Consider the following 16,000-nt stretch of genomic DNA (forward strand, 5'->3'; position numbering starts at 1 on the left):
ATCTGCTGGAGGGTAGGAAGGCTCTGCAGAGGGATCTGGACAGGCTGGATCGATGGGCCAAGGCCAGTGGTGTGGGGTTCAATAAAGCCAAATGCCAGGTCCTGCACTTGGGTCACAACAAGCCCAGGCAGTGCTACAGGCCTGGGGAAGAGTGGCTAAAGTGGCCAGGCAGAAAAGGACCTGTGGGTGCTGGTCAACAGCAGCTGAACATGAGCCCGCTGTGCCCAGGTGGCCAGGAAGGCCAATGGTATCCTGGCCTGAATCAGCAGTAGTGTGGCCAGCAGGACCAGGGCAGTGATTGGCCCCCCTGTACTCCACACTGGTGAGGCTGCACCTCGAGTGCTGTGTCCAGTTCTGGGCTCCTCACTACAGGAGGGACATTGAGGGGCTGGACCAAGTCCAGGAAAGGGCAACGGAGCTGGTGAAGGGCTTGGAATGCAAGCCCTATGAGGAATGGCTGAGGGAGCTGGGGGTGTTTAGCCTGGACAAAAAGAGGCTCAGAGGTGACCTTATCCCTCTCTATGGCGACCTGAAAGGAGGTTGCAACCAGGTGGAAGTTGGCCTCTTCTCCCAGGTAACAAGACAGGATGAGAGGAAATGGCCTCAAATTTCACCAGGAGAGGTTTAGATTAGATATTAGGAAAAAATTCTTCACTAAAAGTGTTGTTAAAAGGGTTGTTTAGGGTTATTGGAACAGGCTGTCCAGGGAAGTGATTGAGTCCCCATCTCTGGAGGCATTTAAAAGACATGTAGATGTGGTGCCTGGGGACATGGTTTAGTGGTGGACTTGGCAGTGAGCAGCTGAACTTGATAATTTCAGACATCCTTTCTGACAAACAATTCTGTAACTCTAACCCTTTCCACCAATCTGGCTTCCACCCACATCCCAACTTCATCAGTCCCCTCCCTCTTCATCTGCTCTTGCTGCCAGGTGGTCTGGCATTCCCTTATCGCGGCCTCAAAGGACTCTGCAGTGTGGGGGATTAGAAAGACAAACCAAATTCTTCTCCTGAGATAGGGAGGTAGGTCCCCAGGTGCCTGTCCTCATTACAGATTGTGCTTTGGGAGCTGGTTCCAGCTGGCAAAAGTTTCTCATTAAGATGGCAAGGCTGAAAATGTGAACCTGGAGGGAAAATACATAGTTGTGGAATAGAGGTGGCCTTGAGGTTAGGTTAAAGAGGAGGTGATAAGACTTCTATTCTATTTTTATTTTAAGTTAGCATTGTGGTATTCAGTTAGTTATGGAAGTGGCAGCATGTTTTGGGTGTGTTCAGGCTTATTTGGATTTCCCACCCTTACCTCCCCTGCTCTAAAAATGTTGCGATCTTGCAAGTGTTAAATTTTGACTAGTTCCACCATAGGCTTGGGACAGGAAAAAGCTTGTTTTAGGACTGCTAAAGTCTGGATCTTGTACAGTGTGTGGGAGTTCTGCTCCAGCTATTTTTCTGGTACGTATTTGAGGAAAAGCAGGGAGAGTAGGCAGAGCTCAGACTCTGCTTATTTTTGTGCTAGCAAACAGCATAGTTCTGGCAAAGGAAAAAGGATTTAAAGTGTTGATCTGACATGCTGAAGCCACGGGCAGCTCCTGACAGTGTCTTCACACAAATGAGATGGTGAAGATCATGGGCTGCTGCTGCCCTTTTGACTGGAAAGAGTAAATACCAACAGAATAGAAACAAGAGAAAGAAATTAGATGCAGGGCAATTGTGGAAGCTTTAAGAGACTCGGGTCCTTGTGCTGGAGGTCTGCCAGTCCTGCAGACTCTGTCTCTTTTAGCCAGTGCCCTACATGACAGCCCACCTGTGTGGCTTCTAAGGAGATTTTACAAAAAGCACTTTATGTGGCCAGCTCTCAGCTCTGCAGTGCCCTTCCAGCAGTGCAGCCCTTGCTGGCTGGAAGTGTTGGGCAGCCGAACCATGTGTGTGTACAGCCCTATGCATTCCCAGGGGTGGGTGAGGCATGTGCTTGCATGTCCAAGGAAGCTTGACTTGGAGCGCAACTCCACTATGATTATTTCAGTGGCTTTTCTCCCCCTTGATTTTGTGTACAGAAGGAGAGGTGTTCCGAGTAACTCTGCCAAAATTCACCCAACTCTGCTCTACATATGTTTCAAAGAATCAGTGAGTCTAACATCTGCACTTATTTAGTGATAAATGGTGATAAACACTGGCTGAGGTAGCTATCCCCTGTTAAGAAAACATGCCTGTGTCTGTTGACTCCTCTTGTCTCTTATTCTGCTCTCTGCACTGATGACATCTGCCACATCCAGTGTCGTCTGGGTGCCAGCTGACCACATGATCCAGCCATCCGATTGCTGTTCAGTGATGAATGGCTACAGCTGCTGCTGGCTGCATATGGCAGTTCAGTAGCACTGCCTGGTTACATGTGGTGAATCTGCATTGCAGCTACTGCTTGCTAAAGGATGTACCTGAGGAGATTTAAGAATAAAGAGAGGGAGGACTGAAAAGCATGTGAAATAATATTGGGGGAAATCTACAGAAGTCTTTCAGTTCTTAGCTCTGTAGCCTAGTTCAGCTGAGGGCATAGGAAAGCCGGGCAAACACAAACAAACTGCCAAATTTCAAAATCAGCCCACCTCATCCATCCCTATTTCCTTCCATTGCAAGGAGGTTCAAAATCTTCATGAAGAAAGATTATAGTCATTGAGTCACTCCAATAGCAGTGATCTGGCTGCCTGCCCCTGCCAGCCTGCTACACAACTTGTGTGCTAATGTTTGGATTTTAGTGGTGGGAAGCTAATGTCAGGCTGTACTCCCTTCATGCACCATTGGGCTGTGCTTATGGTCGCTCTTGGCAGCACCAAACGATTAAACAGATAAAACCATCAGTCTTGTTATTTCCAAACATTAACCTAAGTGCTAATAAAGCACAACCCGTGTCTTCCTTATGGACTCTGCAGAGCTGAGTCACACTAAAAACAGGATCTGAATGCTGGAAAAAGCCTCACGCTTCTTTCCTGTGCCCAGAGACAATACCTCTCTGTGAGCAGAGCTTGCCTTGGAGCACTTTGCTGTGAGAAAGCTGAGGGAGCTGGGCTGGGCTGCATCTGCCAACAAAAGCAAGGAGGCTGTGACCCACATCCCTCAATGTGAGGGCAGGAGTCTGCTTGGATGGATGGATGGATGGATGGATGGATGGCCATGTCCCTGACCCTTCTGCTCCCTTCTAATATTCAACAAGGATCTCCTCTTAGCACCCAGGCTGGGTGGGAAATGTTCGTCAGGCCCCAAGGCAGAGGAAATGAAGTGATTCTCCCTCTCAATGGACTTTGCTCTCAGTGGCTGAAGATATTATTCCCAAAACATCCCCAGCAAAACTGGAGGGCTTTGTAAATTCATTATGTCACTGAGGAATCTGTTTAATCTGCTGCCTTTCCCTGAGGGCACTTTAGACTTAATGAGAGGCATGATGAAAGGGATCAAAACTGGTTTACAAGAGTTTAGTCTCAAACCCCTCGGATGATGTGTTACTGACTGTGCTGTAATTTAGAGGAACAAATGAAGACACTGAATAGCTCTCACCCTGCCTGAGAGGGATGGTGGCAGAAGCAACACATGAAAACCTCGAGCCTCTGTATTGCATCATTCCTTTCCTAGGTGTCATCACAATGAATAGCCAAAATCTCCATGTTGCCAGGAGCCTGATCCATGCTCCTGGTACTACTTGGCAAGCATGCTTATTCCTCAGTTTACTGTGCCAATGACATGGTAAGGCATATCCTAATCTAGCTTATTTATATATGAAGATACTAACTCAAAATGCAGTCAAATGAGAAACATTGCATGTATGTGAGAAGGAGCTTTGTAAACTGGACAAACAGTGGGCCACAGAGATGGAATATGGAATAGTTTCAACTTCAGGTTCAAAACCCATTTTGCATATAATCTTAACATAAGGCACTTACTTGTTTTCTCTGCCTGCTTGCTTTCCCCTATTGCCCATGCTGTGTCTAGTCCTTTCAATTAACTTGTACCCTGCCTTCTTATTGTGATGGGATGGGACGATGGACCAGCATCTTTCCCACTATGAAGTTGCGAGAACAAGGTCCTCAGGAAATTTTGTTCTGAAGGACTCTCTGTGGACCTGTGTATGATGTTGTGCCCTTAGAAACATGCAAAGTATTTTATTCCTATAAAATAATTCCCATGCCAGTACCTCATTAGCCTTTACTTTCCAGCTTTTTTTATTTTTTCTTCCGAGTAAATAAAGACTAAATTATTTGGAACAGGATTTTCCTGCAGTGTAATTGTGCTAGCAACAGCTGAGCATTTTTCATAGAGGATGGGAGTAACACTCTCTGCCCGGAGGGAAGGGTGATTTCGTAGAATCATAGAATAGTTTGGGTTGCAAGGGACCTTTGAAGATCATCTAGTTCCAACCTCCTGCCATGGGCAGGGACATGTTTCACTAGACCAGGCTGCTTGGAGTCCCATCCAGCCTGGGATGGGGCATCCACAGTTTCTCTGGACAACATGTTCCAGTACTTCACCACCCTCATGGTAAAGAATTTCTTCCTAATACCTGATCTGAACCTACCCTAAGCCATTCTCCATTGTCCTATCACTACATGCCCTTTAAAAAAAGTCCCTCTCCAACTGTCTTGTAGCTCCCTTTAGATACTGGAAAGCTGCTGTAAGATCTCCCCAGAGCATTCTCTTTCTTCTCTAGGCTGAACAATCTCAGCTTTCTCACCCTGTTTTCATAGGAGAGATGCCCAACTCTCTGATGACCCTCCTCTTTGTGACCCTCCTCTGGACTTCCTCCAACAGGTCCCATGTCCTTCTTATGCTGGGGGGCCCAGGTGGGGTCTCAGAAGAGGAGAGCAGAGGGGCAGAATCCCCTCCCTGACCCTGCTGGCCACACTGCTTTTGAGGCAGCCCAGATCATGGTTGGCTCTTTGGGCTGCAAGTGCACATTGCTGGGTCTTGCTGAGCTTCTCCTCCACCAAAATCCCCAAGTCCTTCTCCTCAGGGAATGGCCTCTCTCAATCCATTCTCTGCCCAGTCCCTATCTGTTGGGATTGCCCTGACCCAGGTGCCAGACCTTGCACTTGGCCTTGTTGAAGTTCATGAGGTTCACACAGTCCCACCCCTCAAGTCTGTGCAGGTCCCTGTGGATGCCACCCCTTCCCTCCGTGTGCCGACTGCATTGCGCGGCTTTGTGGCATCAGCAAACTCGCCGGGGTGCGCTTGATCCCACTGTCCATGTCACCAACAAAGATGTTACACAGATGTTTGCTCGGTACTATCAAGCAGTGGCTGCCAGAGCCAGTGCTTGCTGCAGAGATGGGCTCCTCATGATACCACCCTGGGAGCTGGGAGGGACCAGCACCCTTTGGCCCTCAAGCACTTATTGAAAAGAGAGACAAAAGTGAAAATCTTTGAACTGTCTGACTGGTTTTTTACCCACTCTGGGTTCCAGTGATCTTAACGTTGAGGTGTCCTAGATTATAAACATACTGTCCAAAATCACACCCCAGAGACTCACCTTTATTGAAAGAAGTGCAATTTTGTGAAGATGAATCTATTAACTTACCCGCCAAGGCACGATAAATAGAATTGCAATGAGAAAAGGCCAAAACTGATGGGTTTTATTAATTTATATATCGTTTATAATACAATTCTATGTAATTGTGCATGTTTTGGATGTAGGTATTTAGATGTTGATATTGCTACAGTGTACAGTTTGTTTTTATTAACTTTATAAGGTATATAGCTTGGAATAACAATACCATTTTCTCACAAAGATGAGATGTAAAGATATTAAAATATTAATATTAAAGTAGATGTACAGTCATGATATTTATTTTACTTTCAGCTGTTATAATTGATAGTCTATATAATGTACACATATGAGGTTTTTTAAAATAAATATGGGTTTGTGAGAGTGCTACTTACCATCAGTCTGTAATGCATTATTTAGAGATTGTCTATGGGCTGTTGGTATCTTTCCCACTTTTTTTTTTTTTAATTAGTTTAAAAGGATCAAAGAGGAAAACAAAATTTAGCATGGAATTGATTTTTGCATCAGCTGGTTTTACATTAAATAACAATACAGTATTAAAAAATTGCACTGTCATCTCCCCCTGTGAAGTTGCATTATGTTCTGTAGCCTTGCCTCACTTATTAATCCTTCAGTAGCACACACTTAATTGTTCAGCAAATGACACAACATGTGAAGAAATAATACCAACAATGTGATTTATATCTCTCCAGGCAAAACCACTGAGGACTGGATCATCTGCCTTCGCTTATTATACTGTGACACAGGAACAGCCTGATCTGAAAACAGTGGCCAGGTAGGACACACTGAAAATATGTACCCTGGAAACAAAAGGGATGTCTGCTCTATGAGTCAAGCACAAGTCTGAATTGCTCTTTAAACTAAACACGCGTGGGTGGCTAGAACCTCTGAGGCTCTGAGCTGGTGTGTGCAGAGCAGAACAAGCACAGTGGGACCGCCAAAGCCCAGCCTGGTTGCTGGACACTCACTGGAGAGAGCTGGGGGACGCAACCAAAGAAATATGTCTGACTCCCGTGGGATATAGATACATTGACCCAGCAGGTCTTCTAGCGGGAGAGAAAAGGGGAGAGTGGGTAGACAGAAGGTATTTTTATAGCCGGTGGTGTTTCCCACTATGAGTCCACCTGGATTAGTGAAGCCACTTTGCCAACACAAGCATCAGTTCACCAATTTCTAGACAGTGGCTAGAAGTGGTGGAGAGCAGAGCCTACTGGAAATAGTTTTGAACAGCTAGCACTGCCACAGCAGAAAGATTGCCTCCAGTCCAACCCTAAGCTTTGGCATGCCAGATTTCAAGTCTTCCAAATACAGCATGTTGTAAAGATCAAGTAAAAAAACGGGTGTGTGTAGATTGTGTGGCTCATCGTGTTTACATCACCTTGTGTCTTGCTCTGTACTTTGGAGGACAAGGGATGCAGATCTTCTGGCGCAATCAGCTATGAAGAGAACAACCAGTTCAGCCCATTTGTCCTCCTTAAGCCTCCAGAAATACCTGAAGAGCAGAAACCCAGTCTCCACCATGTTCTGTGGGTGCAGGGTTCATTTTTTTCCAATTAGCATTAATTTTTCCTCCAACTCCACTGCTCCTATTTCTCTTGCCTTTTCTCAGCATAATTAATTTAAAAACAAATACGTTTTTAGCAAAAGGAAGTTAGAAAATCAATGTATTGAAAATAGGACTGTTTTCTTTCCTTGTGAGTAAAACAGGCTCCCATGTGTGTCCTACACATTTCACAGGATCAAGGCTTCAGTGATGTTGCATATTAGCATTTTTGCATTGTGGCACTCTGACTTGCCCTATCTTTTGCATTTATTTGAATTTTTCTCTTCTGTCATTTTTTTCCTATTCCCTTCTGTTTCTGTTCTTTTTGTTTTGTCAGACAGAAGATAAACACACTCTACAGGCCAAAAAGAAGTATCACTTGGATATTTCATGGATTGCATGAAATGCTATCCCTGGAGAGCAGTAATTGAAAAGAGTTAAGGCAATGGCAGCTCAGTTCAGCCATGTTTCTAAGTGGCAGAGTCCTCACACCCAGGTGTCTGTAAGGGGGGTCTCAAGTTCATTCCTGTTCAAACTCCGTGTGCCACCTGCACAGCTTAGGGCACCTGCACTGCATGGCTGCAGGCTGCGCTCTGGAGATCGCTGAAGGGAGAAGTCCAGGCACACTCGCCAGCTTAGTGTGTGTCAGCCATCGTCTGGATCAGCCAGGCATGGTCAGAACATATCTCAGCCCACCAGTGTGGGCAGCAAGGCCTGCTCCTCATCCGTAGAGTGTGGCTGGCCCAAGGTACCCAGAAGATGCACAGTGGAGTTGGAAGATGGTGGTATGGAAGGAAGGTTGGAGGGGTGGGTCACAGAACTTGCTGTGCTTTTCACCTCATGGTGCTTTTGGACTTAACAGTGCTTAAAAACCTTTCCAGGCTCCTTGCTTGAGTTTGGGAGAGTTTCTGAACCCCACTGAAAATCCTTTATACTGCTGATTTTTTCGTTTAATCTGCTGAGGTCCTAAATGTTTCTGTTCTAAATTTTCAAGTGTGTGATTATGAAGAAGCAATAGAGTGACAGTTTCTTGCTTATTGGGACTCAGATCATAATTCCGATTCTATAGGAATTAAAAGTGGAGAATCCTTTGCTTAGAAAATAATGGAAAAACAGAAAATGAGACCCATGAGGAAAGGTCTATAAACTGCTGGCAGTACAGTTCAGGAAGGAAAGCAAGCACAGGGTGTTATATGATTCCTGTGATGGTCATCTGTTGTACAAGCTACGAACACTGCAGACCTTAAAGACATCTCTCTTGAGTTCTAAAATCCTTTAAGTAGTCTCAGTCATTTGTACAGCTGAACAGACTCAAGGTCTCTGAAGTAAATTGAAAATACCTGTAATTCTGCAGAAAATTAGCCAAGAGTTATGTAGTCCCAAAGCAGAGGAAGAAATAAAAAGGAGTCATAAAACCTCTGGTCTCTGGGAAAGCTCTGGGTGAAGATGACTTTCTAATAGAATTTTCTAAACTCTCTCAGTCTCACTTGGCTTCTGACATATGGAAAAATTTTCGAAAGGCCAAAGCAAAAGGGTTCCATTTCAGCACTGATTGCAGTGTTGGGTTTTCTTAACTCTCTCTCCTAGGAAATAACTCACCAATGCACCATTTGCAATAATTAAATTACAGGCCAATTCTTCTGACTAATGTGACTCAGAAGACACAGGTTAAAACAGCATCTAGAAAATGTCTGAGCAGCATACCTTACGGACAAGAGCTCAGCATATAACTTGAGGTTGACATTAATCAGAAAGCTGCTAGAGAGTCTTATAGGCATGTTATTATAATTTGCTATTTTTAAAATTCTCTGAAGTAATCAGAAAATCAACCAGCTCAACATCCCTAAAGAGAGCTACTTCCCACCCACCAGCAGTGGCTGACTTCACTGTTGACATAAAAACCATGAAGATCTCAGTCTAGTATTCTGCCATGTAATTGTATCCTTAATTTTGGCCTTGTTGAAAGTCTGCTGGAAAACTGATCTTGTGTGTCCTCATTAGAAGCAATTCATATGTAAATCATTTCAGATTTTTTTTTTTAATTTAAAGAAAGAAAACATTCCTGTAACTTAAACATTCTGCAGGCTCTTGCTCCTCTTGTGGCTCCTGTGTGGCTGTGACTCCTGGCAAATCTGTGCCTCCTGCCAAATCAGAGTGAGAAGGTTGCTGGCTAGGCTCTCACCTTCTCTTGCCTTAGCTGCTGGAGAAAGCACCTGTCAAGAGACTTCACCTTTTCCCAGCCTTGGGTCAGTCATTGAAGGGACATGAGATGAAGCTCTGCTATCTTCTACACTCTTGTGCCTGGCATACACCCATGGAAGGTGCTTCATTCCCTTCAGTCAATAGTAGCCATCTAATTACCAGCTTTTCTGCATATTAGAAGGCTTAATTTTTGCTCTTTTATGTGCAAAAATAAGTTGAAGTGGTAGTAGTGGAATGACATCCTAGTGTTAAAATGGAATGGCTTTGAAAAGACATTAAATAAACAAGTCAGATGACTTCTCTGGGCCTTTATCAATAAAACTGATGAAGCAGCATATGAGGTAACAGCCAAGTACTTGTCTAAAAGTACAACTTTATCAAAGTTTGGGCACCTATTTCTTCTGAGTATTTCTGAAGTTGGAAATGGAAGTTATCATGAAAGTGTTGACAGCAATTTGAAGGTGTAAAGGAATACTGCATCTCTATAATGATTTCCATGCTTTTGAATTGGATGAGCTGAGTCCTTCACGATCTTAACTGTTCCTAAAATATAATGTCTGAGGTATTTGTCTCTAAGAAAGCTGAGTTTTTATTGCTTAAGAATAAATTTTTAACTATTGCTGAAGGTGTTTGGAACTTCTCTTTGGCACCTTGTTATTGTAGGCACATAAAAATGTAGACGAGCGGGACTAGGTAGCAGATGATGAAATTTAAGTTGATTAAAATCTGTTTGTCAAAGCCCTGTTTTTCCCTTGTATAAGGAATTCTACATTAAAAGGTAGGAAGGAAAAAATAAAGGTAGAGCTTGAGGTAATTTGGGGTATCTTGTTCATGAATTGTCCAGTTCAATGCAAAATAATCTTACAGCTGCTAGGAATCTGACCTGGTGCCCAGAAATGTGTAAAAGCACAGCTGGCCCTGTCTGGGCTGCAAATCAGCTTTAACACTAATGGCAACGACTTTATTTCAAGAGAGTATTTAGCTTCAAAAAATGAATTGGGGCTGCATGTTCCAAATGTCATCTGTCAATTTAACAAATGGCAACTATATACACATCTTAATGCCAGATTGCTGTTTCATTAGGCTCCTTGTGGGTTATTCCTTCTTGGTAGCTGGCATTATTCTAGCTGGAGCAGCAGAAAGGCAGGAGGGCAGAAGCTCCTCGCCATTGCGATGCCGAGCAGCTCCTGGCTGCTTTCAGGAGGCAGCAGGAGAGAGACGAGGGCACCAAAAGAAAACGTGGCAGAGGAGAACAAGGGGGCGTGTTCCTCAGTACAAGTTAGGCTCATCACAGGACCAGACACAGAGGTATCTTGGAGTTAGGGCTGTGACTCCAGCCTCGGCATGCAGGCAAGTGCTGATGGCTGCTGAGCAGCACTGCCCGAGGGTGGCCTGAAAGCTGGAAAGAGCAGGCAGGTGGTTCCAAATGGGAGCACTAGCTCTGCCACAGAGTATAAGGGCAGATCAAAGTCTCGCAGGAACAAGCAGATAAACTCTCAGTACAATATGCTGAAGTGAGTGAGTGCTGAGGAAACAGCCAGGGCACAGAGTGGAGGTAAAGATGGGCAAGAGTCTGCACTGTCTCACTTTGCCCAGCTCCAGCCCACTGCAGTGCTATTTCTGAACTGTCCTCTGTGTCACAGCAGCACTGCAAGGACTCTCCATACCTATAGGTCAATCCACAGGCTGGCTCTCCCTGAGCTGCAGTTGCCCACACCAAAGCTGTCAGATTTCCTGTGCAGTGGAAATGCTTCTGAAGTGTCCTACTTTGTGAATAATCAAGGTTTTGTGGCTACCGTGGCTGAGAGCCTTCAGCCCTCCCCCTTGTCACTGCTAGCTCAAGCATCCTGATGGAGCACCCTGGCAAGATAAACACATTGAAATACTTAAAAGTGCACTAAACAGGTATAGTTTTGAATGAATCATTCAGGCTGCTGCCAGTACAAGTGCTGCACAGCATGACTGGAAAGAAGTTGCAGAGGGCGAGAAAATTAGTTTCTCTTTTTCTGTCTCCAGGGCCAGGTTTAGTAATAACAGGCTGGTCAATACAGGAACAATGGGTTCCCTTGCTGGGCAGCTCTGAATGGCAGGTGAGGCCAGAGCACAGAAGGGCAGCTAGGTAACTTTGTTCACAGGATAAACTGCCTTCATTTGCTTGTGCCTCAGCATCTAGGGCAGTTCATGCTGGGATCCATAAACCACAGGAAATGTGAACCACTCTCCCCCTGTCCCACAGCACTCCCACTAGGAACCTGCTTCTCCTCAGAAGAGTCTCACTTGCTCAAGGGTGAGGGGCTCAGCAAATGAGCTGCTGCATTCCGCACCTTGCTGGGAAGTTTTTGAGAAGGGAAAATTGTGTTGGATCCTCACAGAGTGCTGCCATGTGTGCTGACACATCTGTGCAGACACCATGGAGGGTTCTGCTGGGGAGTTAGAAACAGAGTTTACCCTGAGTCCAGTCTCCTAACAAACCTTTCCTGCTCAAACTAGCTGATAGTCAAATTGTCCTTTTTTTTTTCTTTCAAGAAAAGCAGGTTTTGCAGGGAGATGGAACATAGTTACTTGTCTTCATTTAACTTACTTTAAGTGTGTGGAAAAAGCTGGCAAGCTTTTGAACTCGGTGTGCCTATGGCTGGATGTTGAAAATCTTGCCTGTTTTTTTCTGACTGTCATTTGGCTTAATAAAAGATATTGCCCCTCCCTACAAATCTTGTTTCTCTTGCGCAATGTGGCTGCACAGATAATGGCTGTTGTTTATATCCTCCCAAACTAATGTATCTGTGATGGCTACCTCTAAGGCTTGAAAGGAGAAAGTATGAATTGAACTCATGGGAAGTGTTAATTTTTATTGCACTGCCTCCTTGCATGCAGAGAAAGCTCTCAAGGTTAGAGAAGTGCCATGGCAAACCTTCCCCCACAGGTAAATGTGAAATCCTGACACCAGAAAAATCAGTGCTCCTCCAAGAACACTACAATCTCAGTCATAATTTCAGAAGCTGTCTCTGCTTTATCCAACAAGACAGCCCACACAGGCACCACAGTAACTGAGGTTTGTGTGTGCCACCGTAGCTGAGGACAGGGCATCACTGCTCAGGCAGAAATCAGAGATGAGCCCAAGCCTCTGCCCCTGGCAGAGCCCTTCACTTTATTTTATCCTACTCCCTACCCCCACGCCCCCTGTTTCTTTTTTTAAATCGCTTAGATTTTTAAAAGACAAAAGGAAGGCACCATGTGAAAACATCACTATGGAAACATCACAGGCTCACTTGTACTTTCCTGCCAAGCAACTACCTAACTGAAGTTTTACATCCTATTGGATCACTGTTGGCCATCTGCTCTCCTTCAAACTTCTCTGAATTCCATATTTTCCTGAAAAGTTCATTTTTAGAAAGGAAGGAGGAGGAGGCAAAGGGAGAATCCAGTATTCTTGGCTAGTGCAGAGCTATTGTGAAAAACGAAGATAAACTCACTTTAGAGAAGCCTCTTAAAAAGACAAAGATGTATGTTTTGTGAAGCAATTTCATAGAAAGTACCTTGTTTCTAGATGCACTTTAATGATAAGAGTATATATTGGCAGCCACAAGGCAAAACACACAAACAGCTGCTTCTAGTACTCTTGCACTAATTGTCTTCCTCTCCCCTTCTCTCATTTAGCCTCAAATGTATTTTCTTCTAAAATGTAACAGTTACTGCCTACACTGGAGTTGTTGGCTGCAGGCTCCACAGCCTTGCTCCAAATAAAACACAGAAATAGATTTCCTGCCAAGCACCGAGGAAGTTTGAAGACTTTAGTTTTTAAAAATATAATCTTTTTATCAGTGCCCTAAGCCTGCCAAAGGTAATTATGGGCCATGGCACATTTACATTAATGCATAGGACCTACAGACATTTCAAAAGCTTAATGGAGAAACTCTATAAATGTACGTATCGAAAAACAAATTAATTAAATTAAACTGTCATGTAAAGATATCACTTAATTTTGCAGAGCGGAAGGCACTCTTAATGGGAATGGAATGGATCAGTGAGCATTTCAAAACCCAAAGCTATAATTTAAATTCAGGCTCTCCTCTAGTGTGCAAGTCACAAGACATATTTATTATAGCCTTGGATTGTCAATTGTAATCGGTTTAGCAGAGACAAAGCCATGTTGTTTTCTTCCTGCCCTCCCAGCTGGTTCAATATATTTTGATGTCAGTCTATTGACAAGGAAACCAAAGGCTGAAATAAAATCATGTTTACCTGTGATGAACTGGCAAAAATGCAGTCCATGGTAAATGTAACCCTGAAGCCCAAATGTTTACTTACCAAGCAACAAGGGGGAAATGGTGAAGCATTTAAACTTCTTTAAATAAACCAGCTGAATATATTTACTGCTGCTCTTGAGGCCTGCTATGTGGCAACCTAGAATCAAATAGATAAAAGTAAGTAAAAGCACCGTGAAAATGAATAGAATCATTTATAGGCTGCAGCTCTTGAGTTTTCCAGGTGTCAATAACAATTAAAGTTGTTGCTCTTGACACTCCTCTAAAGTTAGAGCCAAAGCCTGACACTAGGTCCCCAGCAAACAGACAGCAACACTTCTTCCAGGATGTGCAACCCAGTTTGCTGCAGGATTTCACCTGGTAGCAGCAGTTAAAACCAAGTCTGTGCTTCTGCAGCCATGTGCAAGCATCTTCTCATTGAATAATCTTCCAAGAATGTTTCAATTCTTTTCCTAACATTCTTTCTGTATTCTCTAATTCTCTTCCTTGTTAAGTTTGTTTTCTGATGTAGAGCACCTAAACCAGTCAGCTCATCAGGTTATAATTGTCGTGGTTTCCTCTTGCCTTTTTCCAACCCTTGTGTTGAGCTTAGTCATGGACAGGTTTCTCTGAGTCTGAACTTAGAACCTTCTTCCCAGAATCTCTGTAATTTATTGTGGATCTCTCAAGTTTGCAAATCTGATTCTAAAAAATGCTAACAAACTCAAAACTCATGGTTAGGAAGAGCTGTGGCACACAGATTAGGACACCTGCTTGAGGTGCACCTCTGAGGGCAGTGGCACAGGATCAGCCTCCGGGGCTTCTGCTGCATGGTGGGAAGGCTATTTGCAGGGAGGGAGGAGAGCACTGCCTGGGGGCAACAAGGAGCAGCCAGCTGCATGGCTCTGACGAGTTGATTTGTTTATTTTATAAAAAATCCCTGAGTATCTGCATTTGTTCTTACTTGCGTACACAGCAGGATTTTCAGGTGAATGGGTTGCATTTTTGCTTCCAGTGTAATCTTTCAGCAGTTTGTTCCCCAAGCTAATTATTATGCTAAAAAACCCAAACCCAGCCAACCAACAAAAAGAGCCAAACCAACCCCTCCCCCCATCCAAATTCACCTCAATACTAGACCACTGTTCTTTGTTTACACGTTAAACAGAAGTATCTTTTATAACCTTTCTGTAAAACGACAGTTTTTATCTTGCAACACTATTCATCTTCCATGCCTCTGTTCCAAGATGCACTTGATCACTCTCAAGAGAACTTTTTATTTTTCTCACCCTCTTCAGTCTCATTTTGCTTTGCACACGACTTGAACTGTTTATTAAGTGACAGGCTACCACTGACTCCTATTACAAAAAAATTCTGTTCCAATTAAAGGGTTGAAAAATTGGACCCAGCTTTTAAAAAGTGTTTTGCCCTACTACCGGTAATCTTTCTACTTATATTTACATGGCTCCTACTGTCCCATATGTTCCAATAACAACATCCTTCTTTGAAAGAAGGGAATGGGAAAGGAAAGTGTTCATAGCCCCTCTGAAAAAGAAAAGATGTTGAGAGATTTAGATCCTGATCCAAAACAGTATGAAGTCTCCGATTCCTACTGTCACTGATGTCAGTGACAAGCCAAATGTCTGATGTCTTCAATTTGGACTTCAGTGATTTCTTCAAGGTATAACAAAAATATGGTCCAGCTGAGATGTGACTGTATCTGTAGCAATAAGTTGCTGTCTTCTATCACCAGCCAAATATCATAACCACAGGCATGCCCGTTTCTTTCCAATAAAGCCATCCCAGTCATTAAAAATGGTCTTTTCCTAAATAGCTTTTCCAGCTTAGTTGTCTGGTTCACAAGCCCTTGGAGCTCTGAAGCAGATTTAATCTACAAACAGAGTCATAACTTTTGTTTATGGAATGGGAAAGACTCAAAGAGGGCTCTAAATAATGGTCAGGAGAATAGGATAGGCCACTGACATCAGTTAAAGGGCTTAAGTTAAAGAAATATTATTTCTAAACTCTGAAAATAGCTATTACAGTAAAAATGCTTCTCTCCCATGTCAGTTTGTAAACATTAAATAAATACATAAAATACAAATTCTAAGTTATTAAGAGCAATGGTGACAAAGTAATGTTTTTAATATTATTTTTAAAAACACTTTTGAAACTATTTATTTGAACTATCCAAAAGTTTAATTGTATTCAGTTTTTATAGACATAAAATTTTCAACACTTCTGAAAAAAAAAAAAGCTAGGGCATTTCTCAAATTTCTGAGTAACAGCCAAATAAGCTACAAACAATTCCATCCTTAATGTAAGTATACACTAAGAGGTATACAATCAAGATTGAACGGTACTTGTATTCTTAATTCATTAGTGGAACTTGAAGGCCCTCTTCTGGATTATAAATTACTGCATGGCCAAGCAAAGTACACGGAAATGACAAAGCCAACCAACACTATGAAAA

Source organism: Corvus cornix, chromosome 3 (assembly GCF_000738735.6).
Source record: "Corvus cornix cornix isolate S_Up_H32 chromosome 3, ASM73873v5, whole genome shotgun sequence".
NCBI classification, from domain to species: domain Eukaryota; kingdom Metazoa; phylum Chordata; class Aves; order Passeriformes; family Corvidae; genus Corvus; species Corvus cornix.